Below are 9,895 nucleotides of genomic sequence, written 5' to 3' on the forward strand. Positions count from 1 at the left end.
AAATAAAATTCTTCCAGCCATGTTTCTTGTACTTTTCCAAGACTTGTACCAAAGAAATTAACAGCCAATTACATTCATGGTTATTTTAATAGTCCCTTTTTTTCTTTTTTGTGGTTCACTACGCAGTGTTGTACATGTTCGGATAAGATGCTAAGATTCACCTTTAGTATGGTCCATGCATAATTAATCACCGACGTGGGAGTCCTGCATCCATCCTGACAAGATCAGAATTGCTTCTCAACTTAGAAGACCTTGTGAATTTTTTTTAAAATATTTTTTGGTGTTTCTCAATTCAAATGGACTGTTATAAAAGGGAAAAAAAAAGAAGGGAAACTTGCACCTTAATTGCAGTCAATAATCCGAATCTCTAAAGTAAAAGTAGAGAGAGATTTGTCCATATATATTCTAGAACTGGATAATATATAAAAAGCAAGTGAAGGTTCAAGGCAATTAGGATACCGTATTCTATTGGATTATGCTAGATGATGATGCCTCATTTCTTCCACACGATGATAAGCAAGAAATATTAAGTCTCCACTAATTTGGGTATCATCCTTTATGATTCAGGAATTCCTCAATTTCCTCATTTTGCCCCTTCTAGTCTAGCGGGCTACACCCAAATTTATTAACAAATGTAGTTTATGATGCATTATGGAGATATATCAATATACTAGTGTAATTAAACTTAAACTCTGTTGTTATGGGAGGGCTCTTAGAGTTTCTCCTCACTATTAGATTCAGGATTCAAATTCTGAAACTAATTGTTAGGGATAGAAATGATGTGGGGAGGGGTGGAAGAATTAAAAAAAAAATCATCTTAAACCCCACTTCAGACATAGTTGTAATGTTGTATAAATAATTTAAACCACAGAAAATTTCACAAGCATTGAACTAAAAAAAAGATCTACGGACTGGTTACATGTTCTTGTCATATTAGTGATAGCAAAGCTATATATACATTCTCAAACGGTAGGCTTTGAGAATTTTATTGGATTTGAATCCTCGAGAGAAAGAAGTGTAAATGAGAGGTCTCGGGTTTGAAACTTCTGAATTACACTACAAATAATTAAAAAAAAAGATTACTACCCAAAAAGACAGATGTTTATGATGATCAAGAAATAGTCTGGGACAAAGTAAAATGAAGCATCCCCATCGGTTATCATGGACAATTAGCACAAAAGAGGCATCGCATTGATGCAATATCCATTAGTCTTTGGTCCAATAAGCAAAAAGGAAGAAATGATGGTTATAGATTCTACTAGTAAAGTATATCATATATACTTGAGCAGATTATACTCTGCCAAAAAGTTGGTTGAACAATCTACCCTAGTGACGGGGCCGGTTTGGCGCAAGCATTGAATCCCCCTACAAATTAGGGTTCCTTAATCTGTACTAAGGGCATGCATTAATGGGCAGAAGATAATAAGTAGGTCGGATGTCATTTTTTCCGTGGCCCGAAAGTTGTATCCAATAACCAACCCACTTTGTCCAAATTTAAAATTATACGCATTTGGATTATTAATTGCACCATATACTCCCTCCGTCCCACTTTGATAGTCTTGTTTTCCTTTTTCGTCTGTCCCAAATTGTAGTCCACTTTCCCATTAAGAAATGTAGTAATCTTTCAAATTGTCTAAAATACCCTTATTAAATATCTTGTTATTAATACATTGTTATTAAATACTAACCCACTACATTGAATACATTGAGCTTTTCCAATACTAACCCATTAGCTGTAATTGATATTAATTGGCACTCTTCGTGATTAGTATAAGGGTATTTTAGGAAATTATTAATCTAAATTTATGTTTCCAACCAAATTAATTACACTTTCTTAATCTGTGTGAAAAAAAATCAAGACTAACAAAACGGGACGGAGGGAGTAATTGTTTTAGCAATTGCATATGCCATAGGATGGATGGTAATTAACTATAAATAAATAAAGTTATTGTGAGAAGCATATTCGTTTTTTTTTTTTTTTTGTGTGCGTATACTTTATGGTGTGCCTTTTGACACAAGAAAATACCTTATGAAATAAAACTTCCATCTAATGAATTATATCTATACATCTCGAGTAGAAAAAACCAACAAAATAAAATGTGTCCTATGATAGTAATTAATAAGCTACATGCATAGTAGTCCAATGAGTACAAAGAAAAGTCACGGGTGGCGTACACGTGAGCGTATACGTGAGTGGGGAAGCGATACGAATCTTTTCCCCAATAAGTTAACTTAGGTCCCAAGCAAGCCACGTCCCTTTCAGCGCCCCTCTTGCAAAGCCTTCTTTTCTTTTATTCAGCATACTACTACTGTTATCATAAGATCAAGATCACATCTGAGAGAAAAATGGATTCTCCAACATTACACCATAGATTTCTGTGGTCCACCCTTTGTTGCCTTTTTTTTTTCTTTTCAATAAAAAAAAGTTTGATGGATTCAGTTTCGATCACCATCACGGGTCAATGCATGCTTTTGAAACCATAAGTTACTTATAGGAGTTCTTATAGGATTTAACAGATTTTCCTCGCAATATCAATATTTTGTGTGAAAGTGATCCATCTTTATTAATTGAACCAATTCGTGTTGGCACTAGGGTTGCAAACGAGTCAAGTCGATCGCCAACGCTTGTGAGTTAGTTTGGTCAAAATTTGACTCGATCTCGATTAATGTCAAACTCGAGCCGAGTTCGAAGTTGAGCTCTAGCCCAAGTTCAGGTATAGAAAAACTTAACTCGTTAACTCGCGAGCCACTCGATTATATATATAAATATATTATTTTTTATTTAAAAAGTGAAATTACATAAATATTTCTAATATTTTATTATTTTTTGAGAAAAAATTACTAGTTTATTTATTTTTAAAAATAAAATAAAATATTTTTTATTTTCAAGCTTGAGTAGGCTTGATCTCGAGTTTGAACTTGATAAAATTGGATCCATGTGACTCAATTACGTCAAAACTCGATTTGACTTGACTCATTTGCATGCAGCACTAGTCTAGTTGGCACTTTTGTTATTTATTTAACACCTTATTTACGCTAGGCTCTGGATGAAGAAGTCAAAATACATACATGTCTAAGAGCTTCTTGTATTCTTGAGCCAAAAAAAGGAAGAAAAAAAAAACTTCATGTATTGTAGAACACCCTTTAAAAAGGTGCAAGGTGTTGTGGCTGCGAAATGAAAATCATGTAGCATCAAGTAAAGGGATCACTTTTTGGTATCCATATGCCAAGACCCAAAAAGGAAGACAAAATTGAGGGAAACTAATAGGATAGGAGTTGTTGAAATTGATAGCATGTAGATTTATAAGGACGTTCGTGAAAGCAAATATGGGCACAAGTGCATATTTTAGAAGCAAAAGGAAATTAGAAAAATTTAAGCAACCTTTTGTGTTTGCTTTGATAGGACAAATTAAGGAAGATATGTAGTTTGATGAGGGAACCAACCAAAATCTAATCCAGAAATTTTTTTATTCAGATTAAAAATTAGGTTAAGGATCTGAGGAAGGAACCCATTTGAATCATATGAATTTTATTTGAGTATATGTTCTTTCTACGTCATGCAATGGTGTGGACCTCCAGCATCAATCCCTTAATTCTGGATCAGATTTTCCTATTTGTATTTGTGTTACGATCTTCTACCACTTGATTTCATTAACGAATATTATTATCTCTGTCATTTTCATCATTGATGTTCAGCAGTTATTTACTCTAGCTCACTGAGACTGACAAGAATGTGATTTGAGTGCTTGTGCGTCATACTACTAATTAAGCCAATTAATTGACTTGACCCTGATTTTATTTCTCTATCTGATTAGTACTATTTTGTTGATATCTTTCGAATCATTTTGATTGAAGTAATCCTTGTACCTAAATCCCGATCCCGTGACACGTATTGCTGGCTTTTTGGTAGCTAATCTCAGTGCCTTAATTAGCTGTGGTGGTTGTTATACAACTTAATGAGATGAATGTTCTCTATATATATGAGCTAAAACGTTTTATCGCTTCAAACTCTGGTTTTTGTTATTCTCCTTCAGGGAAGGGAAGTCCTTGTTGGGCTTCTTAATTAAGCTACAGCTTAATTATAAAGCAGAGTTAGTTGAAGCTCAAAGCCTTTTGTCTTGTCATATTAATTTTTCTGCCATATTAATTAGTGGACTCTTGCTGATAACAACACAAGTACGCCACAAAATTACAGAGGAACCGAAGACAATACAGCCAAAAGTTTACATCTGCCCAATAAAACAAAAATACAAAAATATGAAAATGGAAAAGAAAGCAAAGCTTAATTACATTTGAGTGAATAACTCCCCTCGAAGAAATTAAATTTACACGTTTTTGTGGTCCTGCGTAATTATCGAGTACTGCATCAATATGATAAGTGGAAATCGCATTGGGAGTCAAAGTTGGTCCTCTTTGACATGTCTTCGCAAAAATGGCTCTGGTGAGGGAGGAATTGTAGGGCCTCTGAAACTAAATGCTGCACTGGTAGGAATGAGAATGGAAGGTCCACACAATCACTTTGTGCTGACTGGAAGTAAACCACTTAAGCAGAAGCTCTATTTTAGGTTGGTGGCTGGGCCAATATATGCTATTTGACATGAAATTAATCTGCGTGTGTTCATTGTGTGCTAGCTACAATATATGGGACAGTGGCATCTGGGATGTTTTTTTTTTTTTACATTTTTGGAAAGCAAAGTTATTATGAGTCGTTTTAATTCCGGTAATCATCACTGTGAGCCAAGATATATGCCTCCGAGACTATATAGAAATAGTTATTGATTACATAACAAGACAATCCTCGTATGGTATCAGCAGTGAGATCCAAACATACAACCTCTGCTCCGTTAAGGAAGTGATATCTAAGATGTGAAATGTACGCTTGGCTAATCTCCTTTGTAGTTGCGGGATATATACATATCCTACGGCAATATTCCAACTTTAGGATACAGACCTAGAAAAGTGGAACGCCTACCTCTTTGTCAACAAATTAAGGTATCTAGAACAGATGGATATGCCCTGTGCCCTATCAATCGGCTTAATTAAGCAGGGCTAATCTCCTTAATTTGGTTAATGTAGGGAGACAGAGAGAAGGGGATCCCTAGGGTATATATTTGCTTGAGTAGCAGAAAAGGCAAATGAATGATTAGAATTGAATATTGTCGTTAAGATAGTCTACCATGACATTTTTCTACAAGTGGGATGTGTTGTAATCTTCCAAATTGAGTGTCAAGTTGAAAATGGCCAGATGAAATCACGATCGATCGACCAACTTAGATGCCAAACAACCTAATGAATCGCATGTTGTGGTTTGAAGAATCAAAAGCATTATCATCATCATATAGCTTTCGGTAAATCATTCTTTATTTGTAATAAGAAAAAAAAAAACCATACATTGTTGACCCAAACGAAACCACCTTTCTAGATCATGAGGCCGAAGTAAACCGATAACAAGCTAGCCATGGAATGGATGTCAAAAAAAAATATTCACCACAAAGAGACGTATATACATGATCGAATTGAGCAAGTGTTAGTGCAACAATTAATGAGGATGAAAATCCAATGGCTGCGAAGCTTCTGCCGACAAAGAATTGAATAGATACAACAGTCAGAGATTGCTCACAAGTGGGGCAAAAAAAAAGCATGGTGGTTCATTTACAGGAGCACTGAATCTTGATGATAAAATCATCATAATTCCTAAAAACCACCAAAAAAAATTTTCCTTGTATTAGTTATATTTCATCATTAGAAATGGGTAAGTGGTGGAGGATAGGGTGATGATGCATGCTTGCACAACCATCTTATGTTCCCTTTGGGAAGCCACGAAAATGACATCTTTGCAACCACTTGGCTACTTGAGTTAGAGAAAATTTTAATAAGGAACAGCTCTGGTTAGTACTTGAGATTTTGAATGATGAGTAGAATCTTAACTACTGCTCATCAGACTCATTCATGGGACTGAGAGATATATATTGATCAAACATTCATGCCTGAACCATTCATCGGATCTACCCTAGTTAAACTGCCTGTTCCCTAACCTGTGTTTATTCACTTTGCAACATACTATATATTATTATTCTTGATGTCTCTTTTATCAAAGACGGGTCATATGTAGGCTAACAGACGTCTGTTTTACCAACTAGAGGTGACCATATTTACTTTACAGACGCAAACTCGTATACTTAGCAGATATGTCTGCTGGGATTAATTAAAGAAGTATGAGGAGACCAAAAGTGAAAAAGAGCCGCAAGTCCCTTTTTTCTCCTTTGGTTTTTCTTGGTCGGGGAAACAGGAGGGGTTCAGTCTCTTTTACTTACCTAAATTGTTGATCTGGACAAGAATTCGGTGGAAAAGTCACATGGGTTTTAAAGGTTGTCATTGTATCAAAACTATGCATATTCCACCGGTTTCTTTCATCTAAAGTACCAAACTACTACATGTAACCATGTTTGTTTTGCCCTTCAAAAAAATATATAGGGAACTTCCTCCCAAGCATCATGCTGCTATAGGTCAGACAGACTCCAACTAAAACAACCACATTTGGCGGCCATCTCCCAGCCCTATTCCTCCCTAGCTTGCACTATCGACCCTTCTTCTAAATTTTTTGGGTTTGCTACTTACTTATTAGATAATTGTATAGTACTACTGCATAAAACAAATTGAATATCCCCTCCCCTCCATAGATATATATATATATATATATATATATATAAAAGCAAAGAGCAGTGGAACTTTTTTTTTTTTTGGGGCATTTATATAACCGTTGATGGAGGCTGCGTTTTGGATTGCTCCTTGGCACTTGATGCAACCACGTTTGCATGGAAAAACTTGTGAATGAATGGTAGAAGCTATGTGGACTCGGTCACTGTTGGTTGAATGCGATGCATGCATTTGAACCTTAGCCAAAAAGTGAAAAGAGCACACTTTCTATAGTAGCGTCTCCACAGTCCGCTCTGATTCTTTCTTGGAAAGAGTTCCAAAAGACCAATCATTTCGCTTTATGCGTGTCTGGTGGATCAACCCCCAGGTGTATATAGAAAGAAAAAGTAAGCGGCGTAACTAACCTAAATTCATGCTTACCAATGAGGAGAGGGTCAAAACCAAAGCCAGTAGTGTTAAACGTCCATCATCTCATCAACTAAACCAGGACTTGTTAGTGGGTAAATGAATCATTCACCTTTCTTTCTTTCTTTCTTCCTTCTACAAAAAAAAAAATTGGTGAATGTCGCAGTGCACGCACGTCTGAGCTTTTGTGTCCCCAGATGACAAAGTCATAGGCCTAGTTGAATGAAAGCTTTCAAGTTTGAATAGCTTTTGCCCTGGGTTAAAGTAACTACAGAAGTGGTACCGAGTTCTAGGAGTTCTAATTTTTTTTTACACTTAGTTAAAAATAGTAATGATTGTAATTATAAGGACAAAGACTTGATCAGGTTTTTTGATGTGATGAAAACTGATTACCTACAACGCGTTAGTTGTAATCATGAAGCTCTTGCTGTTTGAATTAGAGTTGATTTGGACATGACTAATTTTAGCACTAATAGGTATCATGGCAGGGCACCCGTCACTTGGATACAATTCCGGGAATTGTTGTTAAAAGGTTGGTTTAATTTAACAAATATTTGGATCTAAAAGCTTCATTCTGTGCTAAACTAAAAAGAGTAGCCTCTTGCACAGGTGGGTGTCCTTTGGTTGGAATTTTAGGCAGCACGTACTTTTATGGTGAGTGGATAATTTAAATTTTTTTTTTTTTTTTAAAAAAAAAGGGTGAGTTGGTAGTTTGTCTGAGGAATTTCGCTATTGCAACCGGAATCGGTTCTCACAGTCAATTTTTGGCTAGCTCAAATTCTGCCCAATCTAGGCTTCTCAAGGCCGTGAATCAAAGCATGCCAAATCTTGAGAGCAAGAAAGCACCGCTTCGAAGGTAATGCATCCAATCGTCGGTTGTGCAATCATGCAATTTTCGGTCTGGTAATGCAAGGAGAACAAAATATTGCCGAAGATGGCCACATGCTTTCCCTTTAGACTATTGAACATGTTTGCAATTGTGGTGCTGTGTAGATTTTTCTCTTACTATGGTGGTATTGCTTACGCATTACTTTGATTAAGTGATGGTGGTTTGTTTGGATGGAGTATTATTTGAAATATTATTTAGAATAATTACTATATCATTTTTTATGATATGATCTATGTGAGACACAAAATTAGTTGAAAATATAAAAAGATGGATTGAAAAATGTGTTTATAATGTAAATGAAATATAATTTAAAAAAATTTTGATATCCAAGCACAACCAGTACTAGTGAGTGTCAATGTATGGAGCTTCCGATCTTCTCCAGCTAGGATTGGTTCTGATCATTGTCCGCCCCGCATATCAGCAGATACTCGATTATAGTGTAGTTGTTGAGATAGAGTCGAGTCAATGAGTATCCGTTCCATCCTACTTATCATTTAATTTAAAAAAAAATAATTTATACTAATTTAATTTTGTATTTTACACATTCATCAAATATTTAATAAAGCTTTTTTTTTCTCAAAAAAAGTTTCCCACCAAGAAACAAGCATGCGAAGAGAATACAAGAAAAAGGAAAAAAAATTGAAAATCAATAAAGTTTGAAATAAGTAGCACATTTTTTTAAATATATGTTTCACATTAATTAAATTCTTTTCTACAAAACATAAGATCATGACCTCTACTAATGAATCTTGTAAATGAACTATAGTCTCTCATATTTGTAATGTAATTTGTTCAATAAAATTGCTTATTTAGCTCTAAAAATATTATTTCATAGTATGTGTATAAAAATAAAAAAATATATATATATACAGGGTGGGTCGGGTACCTACAAGTTTTTAATTATGTGACCTTAATCCGTCTGGCATCATAGCAGGTACTGACCCTTTTTTGATTCGATCAAATAATACAAATTGGGTATTCTAAATTTTAGATACAGAAGATTTTCAGATTAGTGGATAATTTTGTCCGCTTGTACCTCCAGCCTCTAGCAGGAAGCTACCCGAGGGGCTTGATAATATATTATATCGGAGTTCCAACGAAATATTCGAACCATCCTCCTTTTATTTTATATCCATTAGTTCGCATAAAAGTGTGGAGTGAAAACTATTAAATTCTTAAATTTATACGGGATATACAAAAAATAAAATGACACAAATGTTACAGATCTTATTTTCCACTATTTAAATATCAAAATTCTCTAGACACGGGAATCACATATTTTTGCCTTCAAATGAGCAAATCACACATTATAGACAACCATCAACATAAATGTTCAAGCTAGCGAAAGTAGACTGTACGGCTGGGTGGTCAGATGTAGGAATGGCAACGGACAGGTGGGGGCGGCCCTCCACGCCGCTGCCTACCCGTACCCTCGCCCCGGCCCCTCCCCTCCCACTGTCTCTTTTTTTTTTTTTTTTTTTGAGAAAAAATATTATTATATTAGGTGTAATTATAAATTTAGTATAAATATATTAATATACATGTATAATTATTAATATAATCAATAATATTATTATATTATATATATGAATATACATTATATAATATTTATAATTAACAATATCATTAATATAAATTTATAATTAATTAAATTAAATTAAATTATATATATAAATAATTTAACGGATGGAGGGGTGGAGATATACTCCCTTGCCCTCACCCCACTCCATTCCACCCCATTTTTTAATGGAGGAAAAATTCCCCCTCCCCTCCCAATCAGCCCCGCAGGGCGAGTGCCCATTTCAATTGCCATTTTTAGTTAGGTAAAAAGTAAATAAGTTTGAAAATTTTATATTCAAAACCTTTTACTTAAAAAAAAAAAAAGATAACACATTGAAAATTTCAGGAATTATTTGGAATAAGGAAATTATTCAGCGAGTACGG

This window comes from Coffea arabica, chromosome 11c (genome assembly GCF_036785885.1).
Source record: "Coffea arabica cultivar ET-39 chromosome 11c, Coffea Arabica ET-39 HiFi, whole genome shotgun sequence".
Lineage (NCBI taxonomy): Eukaryota > Viridiplantae > Streptophyta > Magnoliopsida > Gentianales > Rubiaceae > Coffea > Coffea arabica.